Source organism: Cyprinus carpio, chromosome B16 (genome assembly GCF_018340385.1).
Source record: "Cyprinus carpio isolate SPL01 chromosome B16, ASM1834038v1, whole genome shotgun sequence".
In the NCBI taxonomy this organism is placed as follows: Eukaryota; Metazoa; Chordata; class Actinopteri; order Cypriniformes; family Cyprinidae; genus Cyprinus; species Cyprinus carpio.
Window position 1 is genome coordinate 17,376,523 of NC_056612.1, and position 20,582 is coordinate 17,397,104.

The 20,582-nt window shown below is 36.8% G+C and overlaps 1 protein-coding gene across 7 annotated transcripts in view; it reads left to right on the top strand.

The window, feature by feature from the left end:
- Nucleotides 1-20,582, top strand: part of sema6e (sema domain, transmembrane domain (TM), and cytoplasmic domain, (semaphorin) 6E) — a 141,968-nt gene that overhangs the window by 65,246 nt on the left and 56,140 nt on the right. For all 7 annotated transcript variants that reach the window (XM_042741175.1, XM_042741173.1, XM_042741174.1 and 4 more), the window contains one exon: nucleotides 2,377-2,452. The gene's annotated coding sequence lies outside the window, so the exon portion shown is untranslated. The remainder of the gene's footprint in view (nucleotides 1-2,376; nucleotides 2,453-20,582) is intronic.

Consider the following 20,582-nt stretch of genomic DNA (forward strand, 5'->3'; position numbering starts at 1 on the left):
ATATATAAATCTAGTTCAGCTTTCACAGAAGCTGAAAAATATCAGCGTTGGGGAAGTAACAAGTCATTTATAAATACTACAGGTAATTTACGTCACAAATTAGTCAATACATTATTCCAGGCATCCTAAAATATGCAATATTAGCTATGATGCAAAATGCCTGTTCATTTAGCTGCCATGCATACTGTATCACTGCACTGCATCCATACAATCAAAAATATTACTGTAGAACCTTTTTTCATTTAGAAATCATGATATAGGGATAGGGATAGTATAGGGACCAGTCCTCGTTGCTTGTTAGCATGCCTGTTATTAACATATTGGCTGTTAATTAGTGTTTGTAAAGCGCACATTCTACATGAGCATATTCTACATCCCTAATCTTCCCAATACCTAAACTTAACAACTACCTTACTAACTATTAATAAGCAGCAAATTAGGAGTTTATTGATGCAAAAGTTAGTTAACGGTTTGTTAATGGTAGTTTATGGTTTGTTAATGGTGAGAATTGGACCTTAGAAGTAAATTGTGAACGAAATTGCTACAAACTTGAAATAAGAAATGACAAGCAACACTTTGAATTAAACGTAATTTTATTTAAAACTTCAAAAATCAGTTTTTACAGTGTTAATGTTAGCATTTATCTGGCATATTCTAGCTGCATAAATATTTTATAAATTTTTTACAGTTATAAAAGCAATAAGGAACTTAAGTTTGTGCTATATTTTGTATTTAATCATTGTCAAAGTGCTTTATTTGACACAAATGTGCATTAGGATACCGGGTTATCCGGGTTAAGTTCCTTTCATTTTTAAAATTAAATGTGTATGTATATATATATATATATATATATATATATATATATATATATATATATATATATATATATATATATATATATATATATATATATATATATTCATTATCGAAGCAATTACTGTGATTTAAAAGCCTGTTTTCCATCTCAGACTAAAAAAAAATATACTGTATAATGACTATTTTAACTTTATATATCAATTGCAAATTATTTCTTGTAAAAATCTTGATTTTTTTTATTTTATTGACTTTGATTTCACATTATTGCGACTGTATTACAATATGACCTTATTTCACATTACGACTTTTTATCTGTCAGATTTTTTATTTTTTATTTTTTTTTTGTCTTGCAATATTGGCTTAATTTATCCTAAAATATTACAGTATCTTGTGTTCATTAGTGTGTCTGATAAATTAACTTCACAGCTAGCTACAGTATTACTAACTACCCTAATATTAATTGCATATGATGAGAAAAATCGAGCTGTGTGCATGCTATGTTGATGATGAAATCTACAACCCACAGTGTACTCCTGGCATACATGTAAAAAACCAAAAGAATACTTCAGGATTTACTAGAAAAGTTAGCCACATCACTTATTCTAGTTAATTGCTTGCCAACACTGCTAGATGGCAAGCCAGATGACAGTGATATTTCCTGGAAAAGCGATCTGTCTGTAGTGTCTTTCGCTGTGGTTTGTTTTGTTTCTCCTGTCCTCTGTAGCGTAATATAAATGGTTGAGTTCAGACACCAGTTTCAGGCTTGTGAGCAATGACTGCTCCCCCCTCCCTCACCCATCAGCCCCCCAGCTGGGACATGATGGAAAGAGAAGGGTGAGAGGGCTAAATGCCTAAGCCACATGCGATAACTCACTAGCAGTTCGCAGGGCTAACTGTGGTCAGAATGTGATAGCCTTGCACGAATGAGTTCCGGGAAATCCAGCCAGTCGCCTCCCAACCTCACCAGGGGTTTTAAAAGATGCAGGAGTATGGAATTCCACAGTCGTTTAATTGAATCCATGATTCACAGTCTCCCGAATTGTACTGTTTCAGTGCTGCAAGACCCCTCTATTAAAGTTTAATGTTTCCCTATCAAATGAACCGCATGATGTTAATGGATGAATAGATAGATTCATATAGAAATGCATAGAGTTGCAGTATGTCTTGTGTATTAAACACAAATTGCCGCCATGATTTTTCTGCCATTTTTTGACAGAAGCGGGTTAATGAATGGAAAGTTGCTGTTGCTTTCATTTTTCCACTCACAGATGGAAGTTCAGCTCCCTTGCAGAAACATCTGGTCCTGTTTAGAGTTATGCTGTGTGTGGTTATGAGAGAGTGTTTTTAAAGCACGAGTGTTAGAGTGTTTTTTTTTTTTTTTTTTTTTCTTGACTAGTGGTGAGTTCTGAATCTTCCTCTGTCACGGGTCACCAGCCGGTTCACATTTCCTGCCAACATGAGTCACCTACAAACCAGCGGTTATTAGTCTACAAATCTCCAACACAGCCAGATCCAAATATATTTATGACCCCCTTTTGTCTGTTTCTTTTTTCATTACAGGATCTCGAGTGAAAATCTCCATCTAACCTCGTGAACACCAGTGAGAGCCGAAGCGTCATCTCCTGAAAGGATAACAGTGAGTTTTGAATTAGTCTTTCTTTATTTACAGTGATTCGGGATTCCTGCCTGTCATCATGGACACGCCAGTTCGTATTTCCTCTCTTCGTCATGGCAGACAAAATCAATTGTAGACGCAGCAGTATACAGAGACGCAGCATCAGTTTGAGATCAGCAGAACTAACAGACGCGGATCGACCCATCAGATCTGATGCAACCCACTATAGTTGGATTGCATTCACGGATTGCGTCAAGGAAACATGACTGACAGGCACTTGAGATACAGATCTGTGCTCATCCAATTTATGACATTAGCCCATTGTTTAGAGGAGCTAAGTTTGGACGATATATCAGTAGCAACTGTTAGAGATTCTGCTATGCCGTTTACACCACAGTATAAATGGGAACATTTTATACTGTTAAAAAAAAGTGAGGTTTGCAAAATTAGCAAATTAAGTGCCTTTAATTAAATCATCAAATAGACATTACTGCATGATGTGGAAGCCAGTTTCCACCTCAGAGTAAAAAATAAAATAAAATAAATAAATAAATAAATAAAAGGCCTTACAAGGACTTTTTTCTCATTATGGGAATTTATCTCATAATTGCAACTTTATGTCTAAAAATAGCAAAATATTTCTGGTGATTTCAACTTTATATCTCCCAATATAACTTTTTCACAATTGTGACTTTAATCCCATTACCTATTTTAGACTACTTTTCAACTCTGACTCCTAAATTGTTACTGCATTTATATCTCACAGTTTGACTTCAATTTACTTCTTTTATCAATTTACTTCTTTATCTTGAAATTTGACTTTATTTCTGTTTCAGTTTTTACTTTTATTTTACTTTTGCTTTTCTATGTATTGCCTTGTTTATCACAATAAGCTCACTTGCAAATTATTTCTTGTAATTGCAACTTTATTATCTCTTGTAATTGAAACTTTTTTTCTCACAATATGTATCTCACTTTACTTTTCATAATTGTGACTATATATTTCAGTATGTCTCTGTCATGCAATATTGTCTTTACCTCCCATAATTTGTGATAGTATCTATCTCACTATAAAATAGCTGATTTTATTTCTCATAATTTTGAATTTATATTTTATATATAAAAAAATTATATATTTTTTTTTCTATCTCAAAAATATTATTATTATTATTATTATTATTATTTTACTCTGAGAGAGAAACAATACAATTAAGATAAAATTTTGGTTATACCATCCACCCCTCAAAGAAACTTATAATGGGTGTTTGGCATGCAATGAAATGACCTTTGTTTTTCTGGTCAAACCCTTGGCTCTGACTAAAACTGACATGCCCTCACATCATTTGAGCCGCACCATTGTTCATTCACACTTTCTCTCTTTCACTTCCCTGCTGCTGACCTCTGAGCAGAAACAACAGTGTAAGCACTATCATTCTAGATTTCTCTCTGTCCTTCCCTTTTGTTCTGGAATCCACATTTTCATCCAAAGGTCATTGATGGCCACAGAGAATCACTCAGAGCGGTATTCAGTCAAATTGCATCAAACTGTTTATCTCGACGGTTCTCAGTGTGTTGTGGATGATCTGGTATAGAGCTGAGCCCTGCAGGTCTGGAAATGTGCCAGTGGAAAGGCCCATACCAACTTTGTGAAAGGTCAGGTGGGAAAGCTTACAAATGTAGATGTTTTTTTTTTGTGTGTGTGTTCTGATGTGAATCCCAATGGTGAAATGAGAAAGAAACAAGTTTTATATAGTTTAGTTTATAAACATTTCGCTTTTTTAAAGCATGTGCAAAAGGACAGTTCATATTACTTTGAAGTCCACATGAACTCCAAACCCTCTTTACTTTAAATTCCTGGGCATCTTGTATATAATTCATTGGGCGTGTTATCCAAAGGCAAAAAAGTTTGTTTTTATGGCCCTTAACCAAAATATAATTTTTCTACCACTTAAATAGCTTTGCTTTTCTGCTGACATCATCAAGGGAACTAACATTTCAACCAATGAGTACCTGAAGTGTTTTAGAAGGAAAGTGGTCATCCACAATTGCTTTCTGGCTCCATTCCAGTATGGAAAATTCCTTTTCATGATCCAATCAACTACAGATAGGTAAAAATCAGATCCTGCCTGATTTTTCTCATCGAATATTTTATAAATACATCATATTACAGAAGTCAAATGGATTTGTGAATTTTCTGACTTTGTTTAATGTTGACTTTAAAGCTATAACCTGTTGGCATAGAATGTAAAATCCTCTAACATGTCTTGCAATGATTACATGTTACATGAGTAGGCGGTCTTTCACTGACAGGATGCATTGGCGTTTAAACTATAAACATGCTCAGTGAACCGATTGCGCAAGATGCGTTGGCCCCTTGTATTTAGAGCTGCACACTAGAGATTGATGTTAAAATCAGGTGTGAACGGGGTCTAAGAGATGAATGAATCTCTTTCTTTCACTCCTCTTCATATCTGGCACCACACATTCAAACATACAGTAAGTGTGATTTTCTGCAATGTGAGAAATGTGCATTTTCAGCCTTTTTTTTTTTGCTGTGAGGAGACGAGAGCCGATTCTCTGACTCTTTGGTCTTCTGACTTCATGACTCTGACCGTCTAATACTCTCACTCATTCTGCTTCATTGTTGCCCACCACAGCGGGTCTACAATGAATAGCAAAATCTCACCCAGCGAATAGGAAATTTCAGAGCAGTCATCTGGAATGGCACTTTAGACTTGAATACAATGATTGGACTGTCTGTACGTCTACAATAGCATATTCCACATATTCTGTCTTGTTTTCTATGACTAAAATAAATCATGTTATAATGATTTGGCTATATGGGGCGATAATTCATAACTGGAATAATTTGAGATTTAACATTTACTTATATGGATGGTTCAACCAAAAATGAATATTCTGTGAACCATCCTTGCATACTATGCCCTACATACAGTAGGATTCAGGCAAACTGATTGGTCATGTGATAGGTTCCTCTACGCTCCGACAGGGAAGCACTAGGCTGCAAAGGAAAAGCTTGGGGTTAAATTCCCATTTTCACCAGCAGATTGGCACTCAGGAATCACTTCCTGGTTCCTAACCACCAGCGTCTAGTTATTTTCGGTGTATTTATGCGTGTGCGTTCGTCCCCCCGGGCCTGTTTGAGTTCTGAGCTTCAGTGCCCTGAGACTAACAGGCAGGAGGAAGCAGATGGCTCCAAGGAGGGGTGACCCCGTAGCAGAACTCTGACTCTGACAGAATTATATCCTCCAGAGTCACACACAGTCTTGCTTCTGTAATCCTGATAGATACCCAAACAACTCACACACACACACACACAAACACACACGCTCACATTCATATTTACTGTGCTTTTGTAATCCACATTGCTGCTCCTCCTCCTGTCTTGTCACAACAACTAGTGATGGGCAACCACTGGATTATACTCAGTCACAGTGCAGTTTATAATATAGACTTAAAAGGATACTCCACCCCAAAATGAAAATTTTGTCATTAATCACTTACCCTCATGTCTTTCCAAACCCGTAAAAATCTTCATTTGTCTTCGGAACACAATTTAAGATATTTTGGATGAAAACCTGGAGGCCTGTGACTGTCCCATAGACTGCCAAGTAAATAACAGTGTCCAGGTCCATAAAAGCTATGAAAGTCGTCGTCAGAATACAAAAATAACAAAAATAACGCCCATTGTTATTTAGCTTTGATTTGAAAGAAAACAGTGTGTCCTTGTGGTGCGGATGATACAGAAGAGCATGAGCAGCATATGGTGATATGGAGAGACTGTTGACAAAGGAATTATTGAATAAAGTCATTATTTTTGTTTTCTTCCCTTTCAAAAAGTGTTCCCATCACTTCATATAACCCAGATTGCACGTCTGATGGCAGATGGAGTATTCTGATGTCGACTTCCGTACCTTTTATGGACCTTGACACTGTTATTTACTTGGCAGTCTATGGGACCGTCAGAGGCCTCTAGGTTTTCATCCAAAATATCTTAAATTGTGTTCCGAAGATGAACGAAGCTTTTACTGGTTTGGAACGACATGGGAGTAAGTGATTGATGACAAAATTTTCATTTTGGGGTGGAGTATCCCTTTAAAATATAATAATATGGACTGCATTGTGCAAATCCACAAAAAGTAAAGTTAGTAACTGAGCTTATAGAAGATTTCAAGTGGCGTTGGCTTTGATCCAGCTGTAGACTTTAGTCAAAGTAAATGCCATATTCAATTTGATTCCAGTAAAACAGAGACTGCTACAGTATGTTCAATATGCCGTATTGTTGATCATTCGGCTGAATGAACAAGAAGTCTTTTCAATGTCTCATTGAATGAGCGATCAACATCCATTACACATGACAGAAGTGGCATTGAACGTGGTGTACTATACTTGCATCCCAAACACAGTCTGATTTTCATTAATCAAATGAAATTTGGTGTCTATTCTGCAGTGTATATCTGGGGTTAACAAATTGGTTAATTTTAGATAAATCACAAATGAATATTCAATTATCTTCCCCATTTTCGCATTGCTGATTAATGTGAGGAATAATCTACATATGTATTGCCATATGGAGTTCTAGTAAAAGCATATAAAAGCATACGATAAACTGTTAAATAAACATTAAATTATTTGAAATACAGTGTAAAAGTCATTTTAGTCTCTTGCTTTGGATCAATTAAATGCCTCTAGACTAGAGCAACCACCTCACTCACCTGAAGCGAGTCGATAAATGTAGTCGTTCCTGTGAGAAACTTAGTTCTCCGGCAAAATAATATTGAGCATGTTTCAATTTAATAAGCTTAATTTATTTACCAGCAGACCTTGCAGCATGTTTGCAAAAACCTTTCTAAGACTGAGATATCATCGAAAGCTCTCTGCAACCTTACTGCAACATCATTCCAGACATTCAGCACCCATAACCATCTGCTAAAGTAATTAAGGTGCTGTGGCTGGTATCACCTGCGAGGTGGTGAGTGAAAAGCTTTCTCATGGCTCATTGTTATTCAGCAACAGTGCAGCATTAAGTGGTATATTGATCTTCTGATGCGAGGCATCCGTCGGGATTCACCCACTGCTGATCTAGGATCAGGTCTGTCAGTCCTGGATGCCTCTCACAATCCTCCTTTGGGTCATTCGCAACCACCGTAGGGATGGAGACAAGCTGTGTGGTGCGTCGATGTGTGAATCAACGTGAATCTAGCAGAACAAACACCAAATCTGTTTTCAACTTTAATCTCACCTGGATATAAGAGCTAAATCTGCTTGGATGTTTGTCAAGAGAAGCCGGGTGCAGGGTTCTATCATTAAGCAAAGTCTTCCACTTTAAATGTCCACAAACCTCAATGAATCGTTAGTGTCTTCTCTAGTTCCAAATCTCCCCATGAAGGCCTCAGAATTCCTCTCTGTGAGAAGAGCACTGCCTCCCTTCGCTCAGAATTATACTGCCTGCCTGAAATGCTTCTGATGGGACCGTCTCACTCTCCAATCCAGACAGAACCTGTCTCACTCTCTACAGGTGGAAGAATGTCTGAAGACCTGGAGAACTCCTCTGATTGGTTGATCTCTCTTCTTTGATCTGTCAAGTTCTCTCTTATTTATCAATACTTCACTTCTTGATATGTGTCTGGCTTCCTCCTCTGCTTTTTCTCCATGGCAAAAAGCTTCCTAACACACATACTGTTTCACATACACACAACATACACTACAGTGCAGAAGTTTGGGGTCGGGATATAGTAAAATAATATTATATTATTGTAAAAAAAATTAATATAATAAAAATTTCTTAATGTATTCAAGTTTCTATTTTTAAGTTATTTCTGTGATTTTCAGCAGCTATTCCTGTAGTCTTCAAAGTCACATGATTTTTCATAAATTATTAAATCTTTCTTAAATCAATATGCTGATCTTGGATGAGTAATTAAAAAATTAAATAAAGAAATTTACCATTTTATTCAGCAAGGGAGCATTAAAGGGTCAGTAAAGGACATTTATAAATTTCTATTTCAAATAAATACTATTTCTTTTTAACTTTATTTATAGGATTCTTTAATGAAATATGAATCGTTTTCACAACAAATATTAATAAGCAGCACAACTGTTTTCAACATTGATAATCAGAAATCTTTCTTGAGCACTGAATCAGCATATTAGAATGATTTCTGAAGGATCATGTGACACTGAAGACTGCAGTAAATTCAGTTTTGCCATCACAGGAATAAAGTACATTTTTAAATAACTGTTTTCAATGTTATAAATTAAAAAAAAAAATGTAATAATATTTCACAAAATTACTGTTTTGCTGTATTTTTCATCAAATATATGCAGCCTTGCAGAGAGGCTCAAAAACATTCAAAAATCGTACCAACCTCAAACTTTTGAATAGTAGCGTATCTAATGGAAACATGAAAGTGTACTGCATGATACAAATGACCCGCATATCGGCCCGCAAAGGGATCGCTAACACTCGCTCTTGTCTGATCTCGCCTTCGCTGTGGGCTTGAAAAGCTGCCAACAGCAGATAAATGCATTTAGCTGGATGTCCCTCCCCTCCTCCTCTCCTCCCAGGGATGCGATGATCCTCATCTCCTCCCGGTCTCTGCCGAACGCTGTGGAAGCAGAGCGAGATGCCATTTCAGATGCCTGCAGAGGGTTAGATGGCAGCGGTGATATTGCAAATTGAGCTGTGGCACATAAGAAAGCCGAAATGCTGTGAGATATATTACATAAGGTGTATGAACCACCTCAGATTGATCCATTATTCATTTACCGTCATGTAACTAATCAATCATTTATCGTTTTAAAGTGTTTTTCACGTCCACCGTCCTGTTAGTCTGCTCGAAAACAGAATGGATTTGAAGCCCCTTTGTTAACACTTTACACGGTGCGCAACAGAACTCGTGATTAATGTGCATATTAGACATGGAGAAGTGCTTTTTATTCGCAAAGGGTTCTGGCCTGAGTGCGAGACATTCACACCCTCTCATCTGATAATTGTACGATAGAGACACAGTGAATCACTCCTACCTCTTGCCCTCTCCTTATCTCTCCTCTGTCGGTCTTTTTTCAATCGCACAACACGTGAGTGCAATCGCATTCAACCGCACACATTCATGCACACTCGCTGTCGGGCATCTGGCCCTCTCTGACATTCTTTCACCAGTGGTTTCACTGTCAGGGCGATTCAGAAATCCAAATGAAAGCTTCTATCGAACGGTGTCTGCATGGCTAGACCGGCCATCGAACTGGCAGACAGGCCCTTCACTCCTCTGCTGCTCTCAGACACACTGTGTTTTTGCCCCGTGGGTCACATTATAATATTCATGGAGCCAGTGTGCGTGTGTGTGAGTGCGTCGAAGCGTGGACACACACTGTTTAATGTGATGTTAAATCTTGCAGCAGGTAACGTGCAACACGTCCATTGACATTCTACTTCAGTCACAGTACTGCTTTAATAACACTCGACTCCCTTGACCTGGACCGTAGATAAATGTGGCCCGGGGCATTTGCATTATTCACATTTCACACCAAAAGAAGAGTTTTTTTTCTTATAGACTGTCAATCAGGCCTCTGTTGTGGGCTGGATATCTGATTGACCTGAACTGTTTCCACAGATAAGCAGAATAAAACATAGCGCTCTACTTTTAGACTTGGCCCTGGGTCCAAAATAATTGGCAGGAGATGAATTAATTCTATTTAGGGCGTAACTAGACCTCTGGATGCTTCATGCACAACCTTGTATTGAACTTTGGAAGGTGGTGTACTATGAAGAGATACAGCTAAGCTTTTTTGATTATACTGATCAACAGTAGTGCTGCTACTAATGATTATTTTGATAATCAGCTGATTTAATTACTAATTAAGTATTTGGGAATTAATGAAACAGCTCTTAAGTGACTTCAGATTTAGCCTTGAGGTGAGAAGTTTTATTAGGCTTTTCTAGATTAGAAGAACCATTTTCTGAAAATACTATTAACCGAATTATAGGATGTTTTATTTTGTTTCAAGAATAAAGTTGGAATGTTTATAGAATGTTCTCATAGTAAGCCTTTTTACAAATATAGTCATAAAATGGCATTACATTTATAAATTTGAAATTCGTGAAATTTTTATGAGCACTTCATTCTCATAAAAACCTGTTATGAAATTCTTCACAAAAGACTGTAATTTCCAAATCATTTTTTATTTTTACGTGACACTACAGTGCATTGAAAAATGTGCATATGCCTTGCCATTACTCTAAAGATTATGAAAATGGAATTATCCTGTTAGGGAGCCACATAAAATAATTTTGAGGCTACTTCACTGGGCCACTTTTTTGCAGTGTGCTTAATATGTACAATTTAGATTTGTATTTATCTGGATATTTAATTTAAAAATATGTAAAAGTTTAAGTTAATCCAAACAGATTTAGTGATAATTTGTGGTATAATTATGTAAAAATATATTTGGTTGAAAGTGACTTTTTAGTTTCAGTTGACTATAGAAAATGTGATTTGGTCAAACTTATTAAAGTAAACCTTTTAAACTGGATTACTTGTAACAAGTTGAAGTATTTGTTTTTACTTTGATCTAACAACACTTTTTTTCAGTGTGGCATTATAGAGTTAGGGCCCTATTCGCCCTAGGGATCTAAGCGCATGGTCTAAAGTGCACGGCAAAGGTGCACTCAGGGCGTGTCCGAATCCACTTTTGCAAGTTTAACGATGGAAAAACTGTCGGCGCGCCCGGGTGCATGGTCTAAACAGGTTGTCCCTATTCTCCTAATGAGTAATGGGTGTTTTTTTGGGCATAACGTTCAATAAACCAATCAGTCTCATATCCCATTCCCTTTAAAAGCCAGTTGTGCTCGCACCATGGTGGGTTCGCTATTTACATGGTGGAATGTAATTTTTCATTTTTGAAAATGTTTGTGTGCTGCTGCGTGTCCCTGTATGTGTAATAAGCAAAGTGTACACGCGTTGTGCACCGGCCTATAGGCGCATATTACTAATGTGCTCTTTAAATAACAAAGAACAAATATTGCGCCAGACTTTAGACCAGGTTTGAGTTGGTCTATGGTGCATTCTATTTTCAGTTCCTCAAAATAGCAACGTGCCAACAATGCACCTGAACACACCTCTTTTTTTAGACCAGCACGCCCATGGGCACACAAATGGGTGCAAATGCATTTGCTATTTAAACAAAGCGGTGCAGTATGGGAAAATGAGAACCGCGTCGGGCTGAAACTAGCAAAAACACTTACACCACTCCTTGCGCTGCATTGCGCCGGGTGTATGATAGGGCCCAAAGTGCGAAAATGGCAAATTAAAAATATTTAATATTTTTAACTTTATTTTACCAAAAATAATCTTAGTTATAAAATATAAAATATTTACTTAATATTATATATCTACTACATTTAAAATATCTAAATATAAATATTTATCCAGCTGTATTATAGATCAATGTGGTAAACACTTGGGGTGTCTCCTTTTTAGATGATCTAACATTCAAGTTGTGCTATGTCTTACATGTAGTGCATTAAGATAATGCTTTTAATTTGTATTTTTCCCCACACTTTGCTTTATTTAAATCTTTTGGGCTTTGATGTTTTCTTTGGAGTATGTCTGAACTGTGTCCAACTGCATCAGGCTCTTGGATCACAGCACTCCTGTTGTTAAAATTTATTGTTTGGGTTTAAAATCATATTACGTTAGCTCAGATGATATCAGCTATTTGAAGGTTACAGTATTTGCCAACTAATTTTTATTGTTGATAATCACCTCTCCTTGTTTCGGCCCTAATTAACACTGAGAATGGCAAAGAACATAAACAACGGAGAAAGTTAGAAAGTCTTGAATTTTATAGTAGTACTTTGCGTTTCTTGCACTTCACTGAGTAGCGTCGAGAAAACCCCCTAAGTAACACTGTTGCACATCTGACATTTTAATGAGAAAATATAATTGGCTTTACAGTGTGCCACAGAAGAATACATACAGTAACATACACTGCCCTCATAGCGCTCTCACCCAGCCCGTTTCAATTCATCCACTGGTCCCTCGTCGCCCGAGGGGGTGTTGTGGAAGACTTGAGTCTTTCATCTGTTGATAGGACGGGCACTCTGGAGATCTGAGTGTTTCTCAAGGTCTAAATGTGCTCCGATCCCCTCCTGCTTGCTATATAATTAGCTCTGGACACCGAGGACCACATCCATGGGACTTGCCAAGACTATCTGAACTGCTTGATTTGTCCTCGCTGAAAAATATATAACCTCCAGCCTGTACAATATTTACTGGTTGAAATATCCATCCATCACACCTGAGAGTCTGGGAAATGTCTTGGTGTCTCATAACAGTCTGCTCTTGACTCAACAGCAGAGGACTGAGAAATATCAGCCGGGACTTAAATAGCCTCTATTTCTAACCACAGCACCACGCTAGCCCATTCTCTGTTTCTTATTCTGTCTATTTATTCCTTCTCATCGATTCGTTGCTCATATTGTTTGGTGTCCCCGTGCCCCCCCATTTCTTCTTCATGTTTCATAATATTCCAATTCCAGGCTTATGCCACCACTCGCCGCTATTTCAAAGCATACTCCGGCCTCTGTTCTCATTGGAAATAAGCTCTTTGTTGCATGTAGCGTGAGAGCCGATGGATCCGAGCTCCCTCTGGGGAGAGCCGTATCTGAGGGCCATAAATGATGTTGGTGGTTGTGGGATACGGGCTTGTATCTGTGTCAGACTAATGTACGTGCTGAGTTTCTGTGTGTCTGTGGTAAGTTTCGTGTTACAGCAATACAGTGGCAGTCTAAGCCATTATAAATCGAGATGTCTTAAAATTGCTGGCGGTGTTTAGACAGCCAGTGTGTGTATGTGCGTGCATATGTGCGTGTGTGTATATGACTTCTGGTGCCTCTACTAAAACCCCAGTCGTGACCAGACGCTGCCTCGCTGCCTTTATGTATTGATTAAATTTGGATGACTCTATTCAGAGGGATTCTGCACTCTAGTAGATTGTGCCCTGTCTTTCTCTGTCTCTCCCTGTCTAACACAACAGGCTTGTGCAGAGTTGGCTCCTTTTCAATTCATGAGTGTTAATTTGAGGCAAATTGGCCAAACCCATCCATCCATCCATCCATCCATCGTTCTATCTATCTGTCGATTTGCTGCTTATTGATAATAAAGGTGTGTATGTAGATGATAGATAGATAGATAGATAGATAGATAGATAGATAGATAGATAGATAGATAGATAGATAGATAGATAGATAGATAGATAGATAGATAGATAGATAGATAGATAGATAGATAGATAGATAGATACAAGATTCAAGTAGCTTTATTGGCATGGTAAAAAAGTATCTTTACATTGCTAAAGCATAGAAACATTTAAATAAACATTTAACACAAATATACATAAGAATATAAGTATATAGCATATAGAGTCTATATATCTGTATACAGTAAAACAAAAGTACTAATTAAAATTATAATAAAGAGACAGGAGAAGGACTGGATCCTGTCATGTCAGTTTATGTGTCTTGTACAGTGTTTTCTTCCGGCTGTGACTTGTGGTTCTGTTCTATTGTTTGTCTTTTTATCATGGCAGGACTTGACGTAACTTGCAGCCAGGTTAGAGCTCGTTGAAGTTTATCCCAGAATGTATGGCAGTTTTTCCTTTGGTTGTATCTGGTTGAAGTCTTTGTGCTGGTTTGTGAATTGGGGGAAGAATGTTTCCCAAATTTGTGTATAATTAGGGCATGTTGTTAAAAAGTGCAGTTCTGATACCACTTCGTTGTGTGCAGTGTGGACACAATCTGTCTTCTTTTGGGAGGCAGGTCTGTCTGTGCCTGCCTGTCTCTATAGTGAGGTTATGGTCACGGAGTCTGTAATATATATATATATATATATATATATATATATATATATATATATATATATATATATATATATATATATATATATATATATATATATATATATATATATATATATAAAGATAGTTGTCGTAGTAGTTATGTTTAAGGGATCTAGAATATGGTCATGCATTGATATTTGCTTTATAAATACTAATATACAGCCAGTATGCTAGTAATATACATGCTAATAAGCAACTAGTTTATAGTGAATAGTGTTCCCTTATCTAAAGTTTTATGAAAATATTATGCCACAAAAATGATCCTCTCAGACAGATCTCTAAACCTAAATTTCCTAGAATTCCATTACTTGCTGAATTTCTGTTGATTTGTTATTTAGTTATTTCCTAAACCTTTCCTGTCATTGCAATTCAAATTTCAGTTCAGCTTCTTCTTGAGTGTGGCCAATGTGATTCAAATTCTAAGTACGCTTGTTACTAAATCATTGTAGATTAATAAAAAAAAGGTAAAATGCTTTAAAATTTTCTATATGACTTGGGTCTGATAAATAGTATGTAAATATAACAATAAACTAATTATGGTATTGTTTGCTTCTTGACAAGTATAAGGTAATAGTTTTCCAGATGAATGTATGTTTGAGTTTGACAAAAAAAACAGAAAGCAAATTTTGTCTTCTCGTTTCAGGAGGCCACCATACGCTGCTGAAAACATGTTCACAGCACACACACACGTCAGTGAGGCAGAAGAGTAATGGCTTCTCACTGCCTCTTGCTCAGACTGATGAGAATCTCAAATCTGACAAGCGGAGTGCATTTATCGCACGCACACACACACACACACACACACACACACACACACACACACACACACACACACATACACACACACCAAAAACGACACAATTAGCCTACGTTTGGGATAATTTTATTTTTAAAACCAATGCAGACACACACAGACACATTAGCATACGCTGTTCCTCTGTTGGTAGCTCTGGAAGCTCAGTAGAACATCAAACCTTAACGCTTAAAGGGATAGTTCACCTAAAAAATTTAAATTCTGTCATCATTTACTCACCTGTCAAGCTGTCAAGAAGGGGGAAAAAAAACATAAACTAGCGAATATTACTCGTGCTTCATATTTCAAGCCTTACAATAGCTTTGGGTGAGAAACAGACCAAAACTGTTTTTCAGTAAATCTTGATTGTAGAATTTCAGTTGCGCTTGTGCAACCTTATTCAACCTTCATTGATGTAAAGCATGGTGTGTAAATGATGAATTTTCTTTTTTTTTTTTTTTGTGCGGAACATAAGATGAATGCTCTGCTGAAATGTATTATGAGTCTAGATAATTAACTGATCATAGAAGAGATGCAAAATATAAATAAATTATATATTAAATTGATATGTTGATGAGAGCCTTAATTAGAGTGGTTTCTGAGCCACGTTTGATCTTTTAATCAGGTCTAGGATTGAGATTAAGGGTTGGAGATTGAGATTAGGGTTACATATGGGATTATCCCATTGGAAAACCAGAGGAATCTGTGTCATTATTCAGCGTGTGATTGGAATGCCATATTAGCACATCAATAGTCTGCACACACAAACACTCTTGACCTGGTGCCACCTCATATAGCTTCCAATTAATCAGATTAAAGGAAGGGACACCAGCTGGCACCTTATCATGAGACAGATCAGACAGGAACAATCTGAAGCCATTAAGATTTGAGTTGAAATTAGTTTTGTGTCTATACTCGCATATTCCGGATCACAGAACTGATACATTGGCAAAACCAGTGTAAAATAAAAAACTACTTCATAGATGTACTAGAATAAAATGTACCAAAAATCAAATGTAAATTCATTGTTCAACCTCTTGCAGTTTCCATAAAAATATAAAAATTCAGTAATCATAAACAAATATAAGGTCATGGAAAACTCACAGAAGGTGATTAGTAAAAAAGTAGTTGGTTGTCTTTCATGTTGCTGATACTGGTGGTGTGTTTGAGAGTTGTTGAGTTGCTGACTCGACGTCTTTTAAGGGGAAACTGACCTTGTGACCATATGGCCGGATGACCCGTTCTGCAGGGGTCCCTTACACATCTGTGTGGTCTGAGCCTTTGAGAGGAGAGGTCTCTGTAAATACTACGCTGGTAATATACTCTTTGGGCTAGAACTAGATGGGAAAATGGCAGATTGGTCTCCATTCAGAGTGCACAGGCTTGGATTGCTGAACGCAGCATGAGGTAGTGGCTTCAAAGAGAAGATACTGTTTACTCGCCTACACATATACTTTACACGTACACATATCTGAGCATGAACTGCACCGTTCTTAACAGAACATTTGTAGCACAGTGTCCGAACCAGGCATCAAGTACTACTTATGTCCACAGTGAATTTTAAAATGCAGTGTTTTATTTATGGAAATACAACAAACACAGCAAACACTGGTTTCAGAGTCAGTATATTTTTTTAAGTGATTCATTCTTTTGGCAAATTAAGACTTTGTTCACTTTTATTAAGAATCATTGATATGTGGTAAATATTTATAATTAAATTTTATATATATATATATATATATATATATATATATATATATAATATATATACACACACACTGTTTACAAATTTAGGGTCTTTTTTGATACCTTCATTCTTTTAAAAAAAACTGAATAAATTATCAAATTTCACACAATAAAAAAAAAAAAAAAAAAACCGTTACAGATAAATGCTGTTCTATTCATCAAGAAATCTTAAAAAAATATATATCATTGTTTCCACAAGAATATTAAACCGCACAACCATTTCCATTTTTTATAATTATAAGAAATGTTTCTTAAACACCAAATTAGAATATTAGGATGAATTACAAATAATTTGAATTGTAATAATATTTCACAATATTACTGTTTTGCATTGTATTAGAAAACATTTAAACACATTTGTTGTTTAACCACAGTATGAAGATGGATGGATGGATGGATGGATACATAAATAGATTGATCAAATAATAACATATGTCTCTTTTGGTGGTTTTGAACCCATTGGTGATTGTTGTTTTTACTGAAACAAATACACAAACTGTACACAGACTTTCCTGGTCATGGCTGGTTAGAATAAATCTCAGATTAACTTGAAAGAGATGTGATTTATCGCCTGTCGCTTTGTGTCAGAGTGTCAGTGTCTGAGTGAACCACAACCTCCTTAACTCGGCTCTCTCTGAGAGACTGTAAATTAAGGGCTTTTTGTGTTTGTGCCTTTTTCTTAAGCAGAGGACAGTTTGATGAAGAGTTTAATCTTCTAAAGAAGAGACTGGAACACTGATTTTGTCTCCCTCTCCTTTCCTTTTCCATTCCCAATGTTTTCAAAAATGAAATGGCACAATATCTTTTGTAGAAATGTGTAAATAATGTAATGGAATCATGAAATAAATATGATGGTAACACCCAGAGCTATTTGTGTGGGAGCCCAGGTGAGCCGGGTTGCTGAGCACTGAAACATAGCAACTGGGTACAGACCTGTCACAGGAAACTAACCATCCTGAAATGACACGAGTCTTCTGCACTCTCTCTCTGTGTGTGTGTGTGTGTGTGTGTGTGTGTGTGTGTTTGTTTGTGTGTCTCATGTCAGTCCAGCACAGCATGGTGTTTGATCACAGCTGTGTGTGTGTGTGTGTATGGATGAGCATCAGTGCCCTGTAAAGAAACTCAACCTCCCAAATCCTCTTCACCAGGCACAGAGGCGCTGAGCTCGGCATGTCTTAGCTGAGCACCCGGGGGTCTTTCTCTCTATCTTTCACACAGACACACACACATTCTTTGTGCATCCTGCTGGTGCAGACTGTGAACTATCCATATCGAGACACATGAGAATATTATATACTTAAGCAATATCACATGAGCAAGAGTGCAGTTGTACTGAATATGAGAAAATGGGGCTGTGATTCAGCCGTAGGTCACAGACAAGATTGTAAGTGCAATTATTGCTTTTATACAGTATTATAATACAAAATTTGGCCAGTTACTCTAAGTTTCTAATTTTATCCTTTGCCAAAAAAGTATTTTCAAAAGAAGAAAAAGCATAAAGTTTTGTATGTTCTTTCTTTTGTGCGCTTTCTTTATTTCATACGTTTTCATTCTTTGAATGCTCTTTCTTTCATTTTTTTTTCATTACTTCCTTTACTCTTTTTCTATTGCATGCAATTTCTTTCATGCAGACTTTTTTTTTCTCTTCTGTACACTCTTTCTTAATGTGCAATTGTTTATTTCGTGCACACTTTCATATGTAGGCTCTTTGTTTTTGCACACACTTTTTTTGCACATTTTCTTTCATATGCACTTTCTTTTGCACACACTTTCTATATGTATATATATATATATATATATATATATATATATATATATATATATATATATATATATATATATATATATATATATATATATATATATATATATATATATATATATATACTTCTCTGTTTGTTTCTTTCTTTTGGCCACTCTCTTTCTTTCATTCGTTCACACTTTTTGTCCCACTTTCTTACTCCTCATTGGCTTCAACATTCTGGTTCTTTATCGTGTTAATCTTGAGTACCTATAGAGTAGTATTGCATCCTTCATATCTCCAAAGGGCCTTTAGTTTTATTATATTTATAAAAGAAAGATACAGCTTTACGATTCTCTCTAAAAACAGCTGAGCTCCAGGAGGTGTGCCGTGGATGGAGCTAAAGAGTCACGAGCACTTGTGTGCTGATTGCCAACAAAACACAGAAATTTGATGCAGTTTTACTTACCGCCAAAAGATCCAGAATCATGACCGGGATCTTTTATCACAATGTGCAATAATCCAGTGTCGATCTGGGCCTTGTTAATAAAACATTTGACACTGAAATGATGGGAACAAACAAACACACTTGCAACACTCCATTGCTGCCCTGAAAAAAAAAACTGCATCCACTGAACAAGGTTATCTTTCCTGTACAACCAAAAACACACTTCTTTGTCAACATTCTTCTCGAGAAAGTCCTGTTCAGCGCTGCTGAAGAATGTAACCCGAATGAAGCGCGTTGATGGACATGCTCTTGCCCTCGCTCTCACTTTGGTTGACACGTGTGTGCATGCTCTTCCAGGAGAAATGCCCATACAAGGAATTCCACCCTTCATGATCAATTTTTTTTTTCCCAAAACATATACAAACCTGGAAGGAGTGTATTTGTCAAAATTTTTTTATAAACTTTGCCCATCTTTAGCATGAGAATCAAACTTTTAAACCGTGTAAATACAACACTTTAAATTCAACATAAATGCCTTTTCAAACGAAAGTCTATGGGATTGTTTTGGCCTGTTTTATTGTTTGCCTGACAGAAATCTAATTTCAGATTGCTTAGAAAAGAAATATCACACCTTTCCCCAACAAGCCGCATGAGTTATAGATCATGTCTGAAGTACAAACACCACTGATGACAGAGGAGTAAGCTTGCTGTCATCAAGACATCTCATTCTGTTCTTTGCATCATTAGATTAATACTGAACTCATATTTTAATGCAGGACCAGATTATAACAGAGCAAAGTGCATGTTTATTGGAATCGAGTATGTTGCGTTACTGTGATGTAAGCCTTGTTGGTGTCCTGATATCTCCTTATGAGATCAGAGCTGATCTCTTGTTCTCTCTGTCTGGATCTCTCTCTCTAATTGGAATGGTTTCATGCTGTGCTTGGTTAGAGAGAGAGAGAGAGAGTCGGGCAGCTTTCGACAGCCTACACTGCATTTCTTTTGATAAAGACTCTTCCAGTTCCTCCTCCCAAAATCTTCACTTACCCCTGCACACAACCACCCACTCCATGTGCTCCTCTGGGAGAGCTCCTGCATGCTTGATGACTTCAGCAGTCAATCCCTGTTTTTTTTTTTTTTTTTTGTGAAGAAGCAGAATTGATAATAAAAATAGACCTGTACATAAAAAAAGTTTGAGGGAAAAACACGTTTTACTCCCTCCTTCACCAGCACATACACTTCACCCTCCAATTATAATACCCGCCGGGGGACGACGGCTCCAGTTTCTGTCAATACAGACAGGTAATGCCTCTAAATAACAACCTTAAATATTAATGAGCGAGGGGGAGAGAGGAGAGGGATCAAGAAAATAGCGTATTTTACATTCATAACTTTAAAAGTCAAAGACAAAAGTGAGACAATTTGAAGGTACTACTGCATAATTTTGGGCTTTTTGTTTGAAGAGGTTGCCGTCAGGTCATCCTCGGGAAAGAAAAGTTGAATT